The following is a 16,022-nucleotide window of genomic DNA, read 5'->3' on the forward strand; positions in this document are numbered from 1 at the left end:
CGATGGTGTGATCACTCACCTAGAGCCAGACATCCTGGAATGTGAAGTCAAGTGGGCCTTAGGAAGCATCACTACGAACAAAGCTAGTGGAGGTGATGGAATTCCAGTTGAGCTATTTCAAATACTAAAAGATGATGCTGTGAAAGTGCTGCACTTAATATGCCAGCAAATTTGGAAAACTCAGCAGTGGCCACAGGATTGGAAAAGGTTGGTTTTCATTCCAATCCCAAAGAAAGGCAATGCCAAAGAATGCTGAAACTACCACACAATTGCACTCATCTTGCACACTAGTAAAGTAATGCTCAAAATTCTCCAAGCCAGGCTTCAGCAGTACGTGAACCATGAACTTCCAGATGTTCAAGCTAGTTTTAGGAAAGGCAGAGGAACCAGAGATCAAATTGCCAACATCCGCTGGATCATTGAAAAAGCAAGAGAGTTCCAGAAAAACATCTATTCTGCTTTATTGACTATGCCAAAGCCTTTGACTGTGTGGATCACAATAAACTGTGGGAAATTCTTAAAGAGATGGAAATACCAGACCACCTGACCTGCCTTTTGAGAAACCTATATGCAGGTCAGGAAGCAACAGTTAGAACTGGACATGGAACAACAGACTGGTTCCAAATAGGAAAAGGAGTACGTCGAGGCTGTATATTGTCACCCTGCTTATTTAACTTATATGCAGAGTACACCATGAGAAACTCTGGGCTGGATGAAGTACAAGCTGGAATCAAGATTTCAGGGAGAAATATCAATAACCTCAGATATCCAGATGATACCACCCTTATGGTAGAAAGTGAAGAAGAACTAAAGAGCCTCTTGATGAAAGTGAAAGAGGAGAGTGAAAATGTTGGCTTAAAGCTCAACATTCAGAAAACTAAGATTATGGGATCTTGTCCCATCACTTCATGGGAAATAGATGGGGAAACAGTGGAAACAGTGGCAGACTTTATCTTTTTGGGGGGGCTCCCAAATCACTGCAGATGGTGACTGCAGCCATGAAATTAAACGACACTTACTCCTTGGAAGAAAAGTTATGACCAACCTAGACAGCATATTAAAAAGCAGAGATATTACTTTGCCTACAAAGGTCCGTCTAGTCAAGGCTATGGTTTTTCCAGTGGTCATGTATGGATGTGAGAGTTGGACTGTGAAGAAGGCTGAGCACCAAAGAGTTGATGCTTTTGAACTGTGGTGTTGGAGAAGACTCTTGAGAGTCCCTTGGACCGCAAGGAGATCCAACCAGTCCATCCTAAAAGAAATCAGTCCTGAATACACATTGGAAGAACTGATGTTGAAGCTGAAACTCCAATAGTTTGGCCACCTGATGCAAAGAACTGATTCATTTGAAAAGACCCTGATGCTGGGAAAGATTGAGGGCAGGAGGAGAAGGGGACGACAGAGGATGAGATGGTTGGATGGCATCACCAACTCGATGGACATGAGTTTGAATAAACTCTGGGAGTTAGTGATGGACAGGGAGGTGTGGCATGCTGTCATGGCACAATGGAAATAAGCAAAAAGGCAGTGACATATGTTAAAAGTGGTAAATCATCTCACTTTTTCCTTATATTTTTGTTTTTAGTGCATGCAGAGGAGTGTGTCCTAGGACTCATCAACTTAGTGAGCTCATTGGTCAGGGTGTGGGTCTCATGCCACCATTGTTTTATTGGTTTTGGGTGTGTCTTATGCTTCTATTACATGGTTTTGTTGCTACGCAACCCTGCTTGGTTTTGTGGTTAAACAAATCTACTTTCTTTCTTTTTTTTTTAATTGGAGTATAATTGCTTTAGAATGTTGTGTTAGTTTCTGCTTTACAATGTGAACAAGCTCTAAATATACATATGTCTCTTCCCTCTTGTGCCTCCCTCCCAAATCTGCTTGCTTGAGTGATCATTAACTTACAGGGGTTCCCATACTTTTTTCTTCACTTAAATGTTTTAGTGAGATGAACTATTTAACCACCTGCTTTGTACCTTTTGGAGAAGGAAATAGCAACCCACTCCAGTACTGTTCTATGGACAGAGGAGCTGTGGCTACAGTTCACGAGCTCACAAAGAGTTGGACACCACTGAGTGTCCGTCCCTGTAGTGTCTGTCCCTGTTCTACCCTGTTTTACTCTTTTCCATAAACTTATCACCCCCAGACAATCTAGAGGGTCACTGGTTTCTCCTCACCGTACTGGAAGATCCCCGGAAAGCATAGGATAGTTTTGTTCCATTCTCTGATTTATCCCCAGTGCTCAGAACAGTGTCTGTCATATAGAAAATGCTTGATAAAGTATTTGCTTAAAGAGGAAGGAAGACATTACTGCAGTGATGGAGATGTTTGACACTGTCTCTACCCTGATACCTTCCCTTCCTCCTGGTGCCTCTTAGTCCCAAACTTCTTACCAGCACATGACTAGGAATAAAAACAATCAGTTAATTCCTTTTAATGAGTAATGCTATTCTGAGTGAGGGTGTCCCCGGTGACTCAGCAGTAAGGAATCTGCCTGACAATGTAGGAGATGCAGGTTCAATCCCTGGGTCAGGAAGATTCCCTCGAAAAGGAAATGGCAACTCATTCCAGTATTCTTGCCTGGGAAATCCCATGGACAGAGCAACCTGGTGGGCTACAAAGTTGCAGAGTCAGAAATGGCTTAGCAACTAAACAATAACTCTGAGTGTGGTTATGTGTGGCTTTCAACAAATTTGGAGGGAGGCAAAATAGAGTAAGGTCAATATATAATTTATTACTTCAGGTGAGTTAAGAAATAATAGGTGACCATCAAGTCAATACAGGTATTGTACACACCATGTGGATGACACAGGTCAAGATCACAGAGAACAAGCCTGAGACAATATGGGACACAAGTCAGGCAGGACTGTCATAGATCAAGCTAGGCCGGGAGCAGATGTCAACTGTCTCAGACAGGGCTCAGCAAACTATGACCCACGGGCCAAGTCTGGCCCACTGCCTGGTTTCATGGATACAGTTTTACAGGAACCCAGCTGTGCGCATTCATCTGAGTACCTTCTATGGCTGCTTTTGCACAGAGTGGAGAAGCTGCACCATAGACTCTGTGGCCCATGTCCATTGGGAAAAAAATGTACAAAAGTTGAGAATTACGTTTTGTTTGGCAGACTTACTGAGAACTTAAGCCTGGGATGCAGCCTCTCAGATAGCTCTGAAGCACTGCTCCAAAGAGGTAAGGGAAGAGCTAGAATATATAGGAATTTTCACAATAGAAACCAAGTAGTCAGAACATTAAGAGATAACTGTCTAAAAAAAAATTTTTTTAATGAAAAAGATAACTGTCAAAAGGGAAATCAGACATGTCAAGTTAATGAATTTAGCACTTATGTATGGGAAGATGTAAGAGTCTGGGTTCATTGAAATCATTCCTTTGATATGCACCTTAGCTGTCTAAGGCCAGTGTCCCACTTTTCTCTAATGTGAATCCCCTTGGGGTGTATAGTCTGATGGAGGCTGCAGTGGCTGAAGGTTTGATGGCTCCAATATCCTTTGTTTCCCAATAAGGCAGGTGACATTTTTGGTCCACACCCGCACAGCCTCATATGTTTATTCTCTGGCGCTTTACAGAGGATGTTTGCCCACCCTGTTTTAGCAGCTTCTTCCTAAGTAGAATTGACAGGGAGAGAGTGAACGTGGGAAGTATTTGTCTGAAAACTTTGAGGGAGATTCAGGACTTGTTGACCATCTATCTCACAATGGGATGCCACAAGCAGCATCAAGAAAATATCTTCCAAGGAAAGGAAGGCAGGCACCGAGGTCAGGAAACTATGTGAGCCACAGAGGGGCACAGGGGCAAGGGGAACAGCTTAAAACACAGTTTTCTTTTTATTTGATTGATTGGTTGGTTGATCTTTTGGCTGCACCATGCAGCCTGTGGGATCTCAGGGGATCTTAGTGCCCAGACCAGGTTTCGAGCCCACTCCCCCCGAGTTGGCAGCAAGGAGTCTTAACCACTGGACCACCTGGGAAGTCCCTAGGCTACATTTTTTAAATCTGCGATGCTCATCGGAGCTTCCTGAATGGAAGGAGCACTATCCCAAGTAGTAGGAGAAGAGGGGAGAACAGTGTGTTTGCCTTGACGTCAGGGGTCGCAAAGAGTTGGACACGTCTGAGCACACACGAAGAAATGGGGCAAGTTACCCACCGTTGGGGGAAGAAGGTCCCTGAGGCCAGACCTTGGAGACATCACAGTGTCTTCAGGAATTAGCTATGATGCTATAAGTCACTCTGACATCTGTCAGTCATTGCATACGGCTGCCCCAGGGGGAGGTGTGACGTTGAATGAAGCCGATGCAATCAGTGTCTACAATTGTCCCATCAGCTGATAGAATCTCCAAACAAGCCTATGGGTTGAAGGTCTTCTCCCAGGGGTTCCCAGCAGCTGAGGAAAACGCTCTTCCTTCCTGAAGCAGAGTGTGAGCAGAGCATTGTAGCATCCTCCTCATTTAGAAAATGGTTTCAGAGGAATAGAACTCTCATTCTCTGGAGCTGACATTGTTAAAGTGATAAACATTTACTCTGCCATTCACACATTTTATTGCATAAATTATGTATAATATATATGATGTATATTTAATGTATAATACATCAGATCAGATCAGTCGCTCAGTCGTGTCCGACTCTTTGCAACCCCATGAATCGCAGCACGCCAGGCCTCCCTGTCCATCACCAACTCCCGGAGTTCACTCAAACTCACGTCCATCGAGTCAGTGATGCCATCCAGCCATCTCATCCTCTGTCGTCCCCTTCTCCTCTTGCTCCCAATCCCTCCCAACATCAGAGTCTTTTCCAATGAGTCAACTATTTGCATGAGGTGGCCAAAGTACTGGAGTTTCAGCTTTAGCATCATTCCTTCCAAAGAAATCCCAGGGCTGATCTCCTTCAGAATGGACTGGTTGGATCTCCTTGCGGTCCAAGGGACTCTCAAGAGTCTTCTCCAACACCACAGTTCAAAAGCATCAACTCTTTGGTGCTCAGCCTTCTTCACAGTCCAACTCTCACATCCATACATGACCACAGGAAAAACCATAGCCTTGACTAGACGAACCTTTGTTGGCAAAGTAATGTCTCTGCTTTTGAATATGCTATCTAGGTTGGTCATAACTTTCCTTCCAAGGAGTAAGCGTCTTTTAAGTTCATGGCTGCAGTCACCATCTGTAGTGATTTTGGAGCCCAGAAAAATAAAGTCTGCCACTGTTTCCACTGTTTCCCCATCTATTTCCCATGAAGTGATGGGACTGGATGCCATGATCTTTGTTTTCAGAATTTTGAGCTTTAAGCCTACTTTTTCACTCTCCACTTTCATTTTCATCAAGAGGCTTTTTAGTTCCTCTTCACTTTCTGCCATAAAGGTGGTGTTATCTACATATCTGAGGTTATTGATATTTCTCCTGGCAATCTTGATTCCAGCCTGTGTTTCTTCCAGTCCAGTGTTTCTCATGATGTACTCTGCATATAAGTTAAATAAACAGTACATATATGATGCATAATTAAATATGTTATATATATATATATATATATTGTCCATGGATTCTCCAGGGAGGAATACTGGAGTAGGTAATCATTCCCTTCTCCAGGGGATTTCCCAACCCAGGGATCAAACCTAGGTCTTCTGCACCGCAGGCAGATTCTTTACCATCTGAGCCACCAGGAAAGCCCAATAATTAAATTATATATATATATATATATATATATATATATATATAAAATATATAATCGTGTCCAACTCTGTGTGACCCCACAGATGGCAGCCCACCAGGCTCCCCGTCCCTGGGATTCTCCAGGCAAGAACACTGGAGTGGGTTCCCATTTCCTTCTCCAATATATATATTGCACCTAAAAAAGTACCAGGCACTGGGCCAGGGTCTGCACTTCATGACCCCATAGTCTGCAGAGCAGAGGAACACAGACAACTGACAAGTGCTCCAAGGGAAGCAAGCACAGGCCTGGCTCACCACATAGATTTGGGGCTCAGGAGATGTAGCCAGAGTTTCATGGAAGAGGTGGCCCCTGATCCAGCCTGGGCAACTCGAGTTTGCAACTTTAGGTGGAGTGGAAGAGGGCGTCTTTTATACAGTCACACCATGCAGAAATTTTAAGTGATAGGAGCCTTTGACTCCCTTCTCTCCTGCATGGTACCACCACCCTGAATTCCAACTCTTGGTTCCTGATTCCAGCATAAACCAGAGTGTTTACATTCATTGCCACTAGAGGGCAGTATTCAGTTAAGCGTGCTTGCTACAGTGGCTTTATTACTGTCAACCCTAGTATCAGTTGAACTAGTTTCAATTTTGGTTTGGGGGGGAAGGGGGACAAGATGAGAAATCTTGTGGCAATAGGGTTTTCCATTTCTTTTACTTTACTTCATAAATTTGTATATGACATTTATATCCACCACCCAAACTTACTGAAAAATTAGGCAAATACTAGAGTATGACTCTTCGTGGTGATTGGAAATTACTGCCTAATGTTTTCCTAGAAAATTGGTATAACTTCCCTGGTGGTCTAGTGGTTAAGAATCTGCCTTCTCATGCCAGAGGTGTAGGCTTGATCACTGATCAGGGAACTCAGATCCCACATGCTGCCTGCTGTGGCCAAGAAAAGAAAATTGGCAAAAACTAGAGTTTTGCTATGAGAATTTTCTTTTTTTAATATTTATTTATTTATTTGTCTTCAGGGGTCTTAGTTGAAGCACATGAGATCTTCGGTCTTCATTGCGGCATGCAGGATCTTTAGTGGCAGCATGTGATATCTTTTTGAGTTTCCTCATGCAGGGTTTTAGTTGCCATATGTGAACACTTTAGTTGCAACATATGGAATCAAGTTCCTGATCAGGGATCGAACCCAGACCTTCTGCACTGGGAGCTTAAAATCTTAGCCACTGGACCACCATTGAGAATTATCTTTTATTACTACCCCACCTCCTGGCCAGGGACCTGGTATACACACTGGTAATGTTATACTTACTTTTTTTCATGATCTCCAGTTGGCACCATCTTCTCTCACTTGTGCGAGTTCTACCCACGCTCCACAAGGTGAGGAGAGGTTGGACTTTCTGTGGCAGGTGCTATGGGGCATGGCCGGGGCATCCTCTGACAGCAAGATGGCAGAGGTGTGCCCACCTGGGCACCTGAAAACCACCAAATAAGCCTTGTGATCCTAATCTTCCATGATAATGAATCATTGATAGCATCTAAAGCCAGAAAAGAAATGAGAGGAGGAAAAAAAGAAGAAAAAGGAACAATTATAAAACGTGTTATTTAGAAATGTATAGAAAAGTATCAGGAAAAAAAATAGCTAAAGGTTGAAAGTGGTTGTAATGATCTCATTACTTTTACCTTTTATTGGGTGTGTTTTTTTTTAAAAAAACTTATTTATTTTATTTTTTGGCTGTGGTAGGTCTTCGTTGCTATTCATGGGCTTTCTCTAGTTAGTGTGAGTGGGGGCTACTCTTCGTTTCAGTGTGAAGGCCTCTCTTTGCGATGGCTTCTCTTGTGGAGCACAGGCTCTAGGCACTCACTCTAGGCTTCAGTAGTTCCGGCCTACGGGTTAGTAGTTGCAGCCCTCAGACTCTAGAGCGCTGGCTCAGTAGTTGTGGCCCACAGGCTTAACTGCTCCACAGCAAGTGGGATCTTCCCCGATCTGTGTTCCCTTTATCACAAGGCAGATTCTTAACCACTGGACCATCAAGGTAGCCCTAGGTGTGTTTTGATGTGCATTTTAAAATTATAAGAAAGGTCCTAGATGCTCAATTGTTTTGTGCCCCAAAACACAAGGGGAGATTCATAAACACCCAGACTCCACCTTCAGAGATCCAACTGGTGGGTCTGCAGTGGGTTCAGACATCTGGATGTTGAACATGGTACAAGACCTCGGTGGACCACTTTGGGGGCTTCTATTCTAGGTTCCAGAGAAGGCAATGGCATCCCACTTCAGTACTCTTGCCTGGAAAATCCCATGGATGGAGGAGCCTGGTAGGCTGCAGTCCATGGGGTAGCTAAGAGTCGGACACGACTGAGCGACTTCACTTTTCACTTTCATGCATTGGAGAAGGAAATGGCAACCTACTCCAGTGTTCTTGCCTGGAGAATCCCAGGGACGGGGAGCCTGGTGGGCTACCGTCTATGGGGTTGCACAGAGTCAGACATGACTGAAGCGACTTAGCAGCAGCAGCAGCATTCTAGGTTCCAAGTGGGATGGAGCTGCCCCCCCAAGTTCTATTCCAGCTCCACTCCTTCCTGGCTGTGGGACTGTGAGCCACTCACTTCACTTCTCTGTTTCCTAAAATTAACAAGGGATCACTTCTTGCATGTTTTGAGAGGCGAAAGTTGAGAGTCAAAAGAGCATCTTTTTAGAAAAATGCAATATGATACTTTGTACACAATTTCAGAATATTCCTAGACCCTTCTGGGTCCCATAGATTCTTGGTTACAATCTCTTGGAATGAATGTTTTCAAAGAATGTGTCCTTTGCAGTTCTGATGTTCAAGGTTGATCTGGAATTTGGATGCTATGGGCAGGCTGGGGGAGAGGGCTGGATTCAACCTGGAGATCAGCATAAGAATCTCTGTCCATGAGGCTCTCCTGATATATGCTAAATGGGCACTTTATTCTGCTTTTTATGGGATTGAAGAGCTGGTCACTAACTCACAGATACAAACAGGATAGAAATCTCCCCAGCCAAGACCTTAGTAGCTAAGCTTCCTGTGAGTCCCGAGGGACCAAGGATGCTTCCTGCTTTTCCTACTAAGCTATGAACTGTTCCTCAAAGACTACCACCTACATCTTTCTATGCCCAGCACCTGCAAAGGAATACTTGGCATACTTTTGTGTTAAGATTCACTGAATTCAAATGAAACAGACTGAAGCAAGTGAAGTCTATTGGCTAAAACCTACATCAACCATCATAGATAAAAACATGAAAACTTTAAATTAGAAATAAGGCAAGGTGACCTATTATTACCATTATTGTTATCACAGCTCTGGAGGTCCTGGCCAAGATTATAAGGCAAGAAAAAGAAATAATAGGCATAAGAATTGGACGGGAAGAGATTAGATTGTCATTATTTGAAGATTATATGATTATCAGTAATTAAAAAGAGAGGGGACTTCCCTGATGGTCCAGTGGTTAAGAATCTGCCTTGCAATGCAGGGGGCAGGGGTCTGATCCCTGGTTGGGGAATCAAGATCCCACATGCTGCAGGGGACCTAAGCCTGTGTGCCACAACTACTGAGCCTGTACACCACACAAAAAGATCCTGCACGTCGCAACCAAGACAAGATGCAGCCAAGTAAATAAACATTTTTTAAATTTTGTTTAAATAGAGAGAAAATAAGAAAACAAACTCAAGACCAAAAAATCTTTTTTAAAGAGAGAGAGAGGACTTTTGTTTCTGGCCACAATGAACCTTTCTGCCTAAAACAACCAAAAACAAAAAATATGTGAAACAACAGTTTTCAGAAGTCTGGACAGCATACAGTGAAGGAAATTAATCTTGCAGAGACTGAAAGTAAATGATATAAGTCTTATGATTGTCCCAACTTACTGGCTTGAGTTCCTAGACTATGGCACAAGCAGAGGAAACCCAGGCAGACCTTGGTGAACCTCTTGAGCTGAGGAGACAAAACTGAATATCCAGGAAGACTAAGTCAGTGAAAGCTTGCAAAACAGAGGACTAGAGAGGAGACAGCATCACAGGCAGAGAATCCCAGAGATCTTCAAGTGTTACCAGAGAACTGATCAGCAAGGGAACTACTCCAAAGCCAAGGAAAGAACCAAGCCAGAGGATTAGAGGTAATAGTGCCTGCTCCCACCACATGAATTATGGGAACTGAATCCTTACTTTTGAAAGAGCTAATCTCACTACTGGGGAATAATTATTCCTAGTCAGAGCACTGTTCCAGCCTGCCTATCAAATCTTAAAGATCCAACAGAATCAAACTTTTTGAAACCACATCCCAGAATGAAAGTCAAGAGTATTAATGGGACTACAAGAAAGTTATAAGACACTAATGAAAGAAATCAAAGATGACATAAACAGATGGACAGAGATTCCATGTTCCTGAGTAGGAAGAATCAATATTGTGAAAATGACTATACTACCAAATGCAATCTACAGATTCAATGTGATTCTTATCAAATTACCAATGGCATTTTTCACAGGACTAGAACAAAAAATTTCACAATTCATATGGAAACACAAAAGACCCTGAATAGCTAAAGCAGTCTTGAGAAAGAAGAATGGAGCTGGAGGAATCAACCTTCCTGACTTCAGATTATACTACAAAGATACAGTCATCAAGATAGTATGGTACTGGCACAAAAACAGAAATATAGATCAATGGAACAAGGTGGAAAGCCCAGAAATAAACCCATGCACCTATGGGTACCTTATTTTTGACAAAGGAGGCAAGAACATACAATGGGGCAAAGACAGCCTCTTCAATAAATGGTGCTGGGAAAACTGCACAGCTACATGTAAAAGAATGAAATTAGAACACTTCCTAACACCATACACAAAGATAAACTCAAAATGGATTAAAGACCTAAATGTAAAACCAGAAACTACAAAACTCTTAGAGGAAAACATAGGCAGAACACCCGATGATATAAGTCACAGCAAGATCCTCTGACCCACCTCCTAGAGTAATGGAAATAAAAACAAACGTAAACAAGTGAGACCTGATTAAATTTAAAAGCTTTTTCACAGCAAAGGAAACTATAAGCAAGGTAAAAAGACAACCCTCAGAATGGGAGAAAATGATAGCAAATGACACAACTGACAAAGGATTAATTTCCAAAATATACAAGCAGCTCATACAACTCAATGCCAGAAAAACAAACAACCCAATCAAAAAGTGGGGAAAAGACCTAAACAGGCATTTCTCCAAAGAAGAAATACAGATGGCCAACAAACACATGAAAAGAGGCTCAATGCTGCCTATTATTAGAGAAATGCAAATCAAAACTACAATGAGATATCACTTCACATCATGAAAAAGTCTACAAACAATAAATGCTGGGGAGGGTGTAGAGAGAAGGGAATGGTCTTGCACTGTTGGTGGGAATGTAAATGATACAGCCACTATGGAAGATGGTATGGAGATTCCTTAAAAAACTAGGAATAAAACCACCATATGACCCAGCAATCCCACTCCTAGGCATATACCCTGAGGAAACCAAAATTGAAAAAGACACATGTATCCCATTGTTCACTGCAGCACTATTTACAGTAGCTAATACATGGAAGCAACCTAGATGTCCATCAACAGATGAATGGATAAAGAAGTTGTTGTAGTATATACACACAATGGAATATTGCTCAGCCATGAAAAGGAGTGCTTTTGAGTCAGTTCTGATGAGGTGGATGAACCTATAACCTATTATACAGAGTGAAGTGAGTCAGAAAGAGAAAGATAAATATTATATTCTAATGCATATATACGGAATCTTGAAAAAAGGTACTGAAGAATTTATTTACAGGGCAACAATGGAGAAACAGACAGAGAATAGACTTATGGACATGGGGAGAGGGGAGGAGAGGGTGAGATGTATGGAAAGAGTAACATGGAAATTTACATTACGATATGTAAAATAGATAGCCAATGGGAATTTGCTGTATGTCTCAGGAAACTCAAACAGGGGCTCTGTGTCAATCTAGAGGTGTGGGATGGGTTGGGAGATGGGGGGAGGTTCAAAAAGGAGGGGATTTTAAAAAAAGGGAGGGGATATATGTATACCTATGGCTGATTCATGTTGAGGTTTGACAGAAAACAACAAAATTCTGTACAGCAATTATCCTTTAATTTAAAAAAAATAGAAAATATGATACATCTATAATATTAGCCTTGCTGGGAAAATCCCATGGACAGAGGAGCCTCATGGGCTACAGTCCATGAGGTCACAAAGAGTTGGGCATGACTAAGGGACTGAGCACAGAGCATAATATTAGCAATATCTCTAAAACATCAAGAAATTAACTTTATAAAACACATGACACTTCTGTGGGAAAATGTATATATATATGCCATGTAGCTTGAAGGATCCTTGGCAGTCAAAGTGCAGAGTCCTAACAGCTGGACCACCAGCAAAGTCCTGATGTGGGGAAACTTTTGAATCCTATTAAAGAAGGCTGAGTGCTGAAGAATTTATACTTTCAAAGTGTGGTGCTGGAGAAGACTCTTGAGAGTTCCTTGGACTGCAAGGAGATCAAACCTGTCAATCCTAAAGGAAATTAACTCTGAATATTCATTAGAAAGAATGATGCTGAAGCTGAAGCTCCAATACTTTGGCAACCTGATGTGAAGAGCCAACTCACTGGAAAAGACCCTGATGCTGGGAAAAACTGAGGGTGAGAGAAAGGGGTGACACAGCATGAGATGGTTGGGTAGCATCACTGACTCAATGGACATCAGTTTGAGCAAACTCCAGGAAATAGTGAAGGACAGGGAAGCCTGGCACGTTGCAGTTCATAGGGTTGCAGAGAGTTAAACATGACTTAGGGACTGAACAGCAACAAAGAACATAAGAGGATGTGCAGATATGTTTGATGAGATAACGGTGTTATAAAGATAACGCTTCTCTTTAGATTGATATAGATATAGACACAGATACAAAAAGTACTTGATTTATCAGACATGCACAGCACTGCAAGTAGGCGAAAACACAATACCATCTGAACAAGGTTGAGGTTTTGTTAGAAAAGAAGTGGGTGAGGATGTACGTTAGGAAACCCCCACAGTGTCTGCTGCATCAGTAAGCGTGGTGTAGAGAAACAGCCCTGATCAGAAATCGAGCGAAGTTTGAGTATCAGCTTCAACACCAGAACTCTGGAAGTTTGGGCAAATCTCTTACCACCTCTGACCCCTTATCATCCTTACAAAAGCCAAGTCTGGACCATTTGCTCTGTATAGCACATTAAGTTCCATGTTTCATCGCCCCATCTCCCTGCTCCTGCACCTTCAACTTCTGCATAGCAGCTCACAGCTGCTATGGAGAGCAAAGGGGCACCTTTGCTCCCTTATAGGGAGCAAAGAGGCACCTCTAGCCCCCCATGCTCCTCAGCCTTTCTTCTTGGGGAAGATACCCACATGGTTGGTCTCTATTAAAGCCCTAAGCAGTGCCAGGAGACAATTTGCCATGCTGGGAAGATCAGTAAATTCCTCAAGGACAGGGGCTGCAACTTGTTAACATCTTGGGTATTAACAAGGGATGAGCAACATCCCAGCATGAGGTAAATGCCTCATAAACACTAGTTGTGTGAAGCAATAAATACATTGCTTCTTAGTTCAGTTCAGTCGTTCAGTTGTGTCCGACTCTTTGCGACCCATGAACCACAGCACGCCAGGCCATCCTGTCCATCACCAGCTCCCAGAGTCCACCCAAACCCACGTCCGTTGAGCCAGTGATGCCATCCAACCATCTCACCCTCTGTCATCCCCTTCTCCTCCTGCCCTCAATCTTTCCCAGCATCAGGGTCTTTTCAAATGAGTCAGCTCTTTGCATCAGGTGGCCAAATTATTGGAGTTTCAGCTTCAACATTAGTCCTACCAAGGGCTGATCTCCTTCAGAATGGACTGGTTGGATCTTCTTGCAGTCCAAGGGACTCTCAAGAGTCTTCTCCAACACCACATTTCCAATGCATCCATTCTTCGGCGCTTAGCTTTCTTTATAGTCCAACTCTCACATCCATACATGACCACTGGAAAAACCATAGCCTTGACTAGACAGACCTTTGTTGACAAAGTAATGTCTCTTCTTTTTAATATGCTGTCTAGGTTGGTCATAACTTTTCTTCCAAGGAGTAAGCGTCTTTTAATTTCATGGCTGCAATCACCAACTGCAGTGATTTTGGAGCCCCCCAAAATAAAATCCCTCACTGTTTCCACTGTTTCCCCATCTATTTGCCATGAAGTGATGGAACCAGATGCCATGATCTTAGTTTTCTGAATGTTGAGCTTTAAGCCAACTTTTTCACTCTCCTCTTTCACTTTCATCAAGAGGCTCTTTAGTTCTTCTTCACTTTCTGCCATAAGGGTGGTGTCATCTGCATATCTGAGGTTATTGATATTTCTCCTGGCAATCTTGATTCCAGTTTGTGCTTCCTCCAGCCCAGTGGAAGGCTTCTTATTCTGCAAGTGACAAAATTGTTGTTGGGGAAGCTGGGATTGTGTAACCAGGACTCTGTGGTCTGACTGAAACAGAGCAGGAGCCTATGGTCCTTGCCCCCTACCCCCCACCATGTCCTCTGCCTACCTTTTGTCTGTGGAAAACTTTAGCCAAAGAATCAGTTTAATGAGAGAAGTGAGAAATTCGGAAACAAAGGAAAACTGTCAAAGGAGACTAAATAATAATAATGTAGTCATTAAGCATAGTCAGTGCTCTTGCCTGGAGGATCCCACGGACGGAGGAGCCTGGTAGGCTGCAGTCCGTGGGGTCGCTGGGAGTCGGACACGACTGAGCGACTTCCCTTTCGCTTTTCACTTCATGCATTGGGGAAAGAGATGGTGGCCCACTCCGGTGTTCTTGCCTGGAGAATCCCGGGGACGGTGGAGCCTGGTGGGCTGCCGTCTATGGGGTCACACAGAGTCGGACACGACTGAAGTGACTTAGCAGCAGCAGCAAGCATAGTCAAGGACCTTCAGCTCTTTCTCAGGGGCTGTAGATAATATTCTGAGCCACATCCTGTGAGCTGTCTTATAGATATTAAAACATCAGGTGGAGAAATTAACTACATGATGACCAGATTGTATCCAGAACATGAGCTGCCACAATTCCAAGAACTGACCGCAAAGAAATGGGAACAAGTGGATCCTGGAACTGAAGATTACCTGTACCTAAAACAACTAAGATGAGGCTAGTCAGACCACTGATTACCAATTTAAAGATGACTGTTAGAGATGACTGTGCTGTTTTTTGTGTGTATCCCTTCCCCCCTCCCCACACACACTCTGTCTATAAAAGTTCTCATTGCCTGCTTGTCAGGGGTGGGGGAAGTAAGCCTTTGGACAGGTATCCATCACCTTCCCCTACCCCAAGTTGCCAGCATCTGAAATAAAGCAAACTTTCCTTTCCACCAACCTGGCCTGTTTATTGGCTTTGGAGTGGCAAGCAGCCAGATCCACAGCCTCTTTTGGTAACAAGACTACAAATTCTGCACTCTTTCTGATTGATGGCAATGACTATTTTGTAACCAATTGGGACCCTTTGCAACTTTCCCAGGACAGATCCCCACCCCCCATATACTCTACTTTAGCTCCTCTCTGAAGTATCCAGATAATAGTGTCTGATGCACATTTCTTGGATAGTTTTGCAGATGCTAAAAGCCCCAACAAATGAAAGAAATTAACCACTTGATGAGCGTGAGCCCTTTACTACCACCACGCCCTCCACACCTACTAGCCCCTAAGGATTGATAATGTTAAACCCTGTGACACTACCCTATTACACGCCCCCCATCAACCAATCAGAACTGTGCACCAACTGACCACACACACTGTGACTGTCCTCCCTTACCTTGCCTTTAAAAATGCTTTGCTGCATTTTAAAATAATTTTTATTTATGTATTTATTTATCTTTGGCTGTGCTGGTCTTCGTTGCTGCTTATGCTTTTTTCTAGTTGAGGCGAGTGGGGGCTACTCTATAGCTGTGGTGCCTAGGCTTTTCATTGCAGTGGATTCTCTTGTCATGCAGCACAGGCTGTAGGGTGCATGGGCTTCAGTAGCTGTGGCTCACGGACTCTAAAGCACGGGCTCAATACCTGGGCATACGGGCTTAGTTGTTCCACAGCACGTGGAATCTTCCTGGACCAGGGACTGAACCGGTATCTCCTGCATTGGCAGCAGATTCTCTACCACTGAGCCACCAGGGAAGCCCACTTTGCTGCATTTTTAACCAACAAGGATTTACTGTATAGCATAAGGAACTTTGTTCAATATTATGCAACAACCTAAATGGGAAAAGAATTTAAAAAAGAATAGATAATGTATATGTATAACTGAATCAT

Source organism: Bos javanicus, chromosome 11 (assembly GCF_032452875.1).
Source record: "Bos javanicus breed banteng chromosome 11, ARS-OSU_banteng_1.0, whole genome shotgun sequence".
Classification (NCBI taxonomy): domain Eukaryota; kingdom Metazoa; phylum Chordata; class Mammalia; order Artiodactyla; family Bovidae; genus Bos; species Bos javanicus.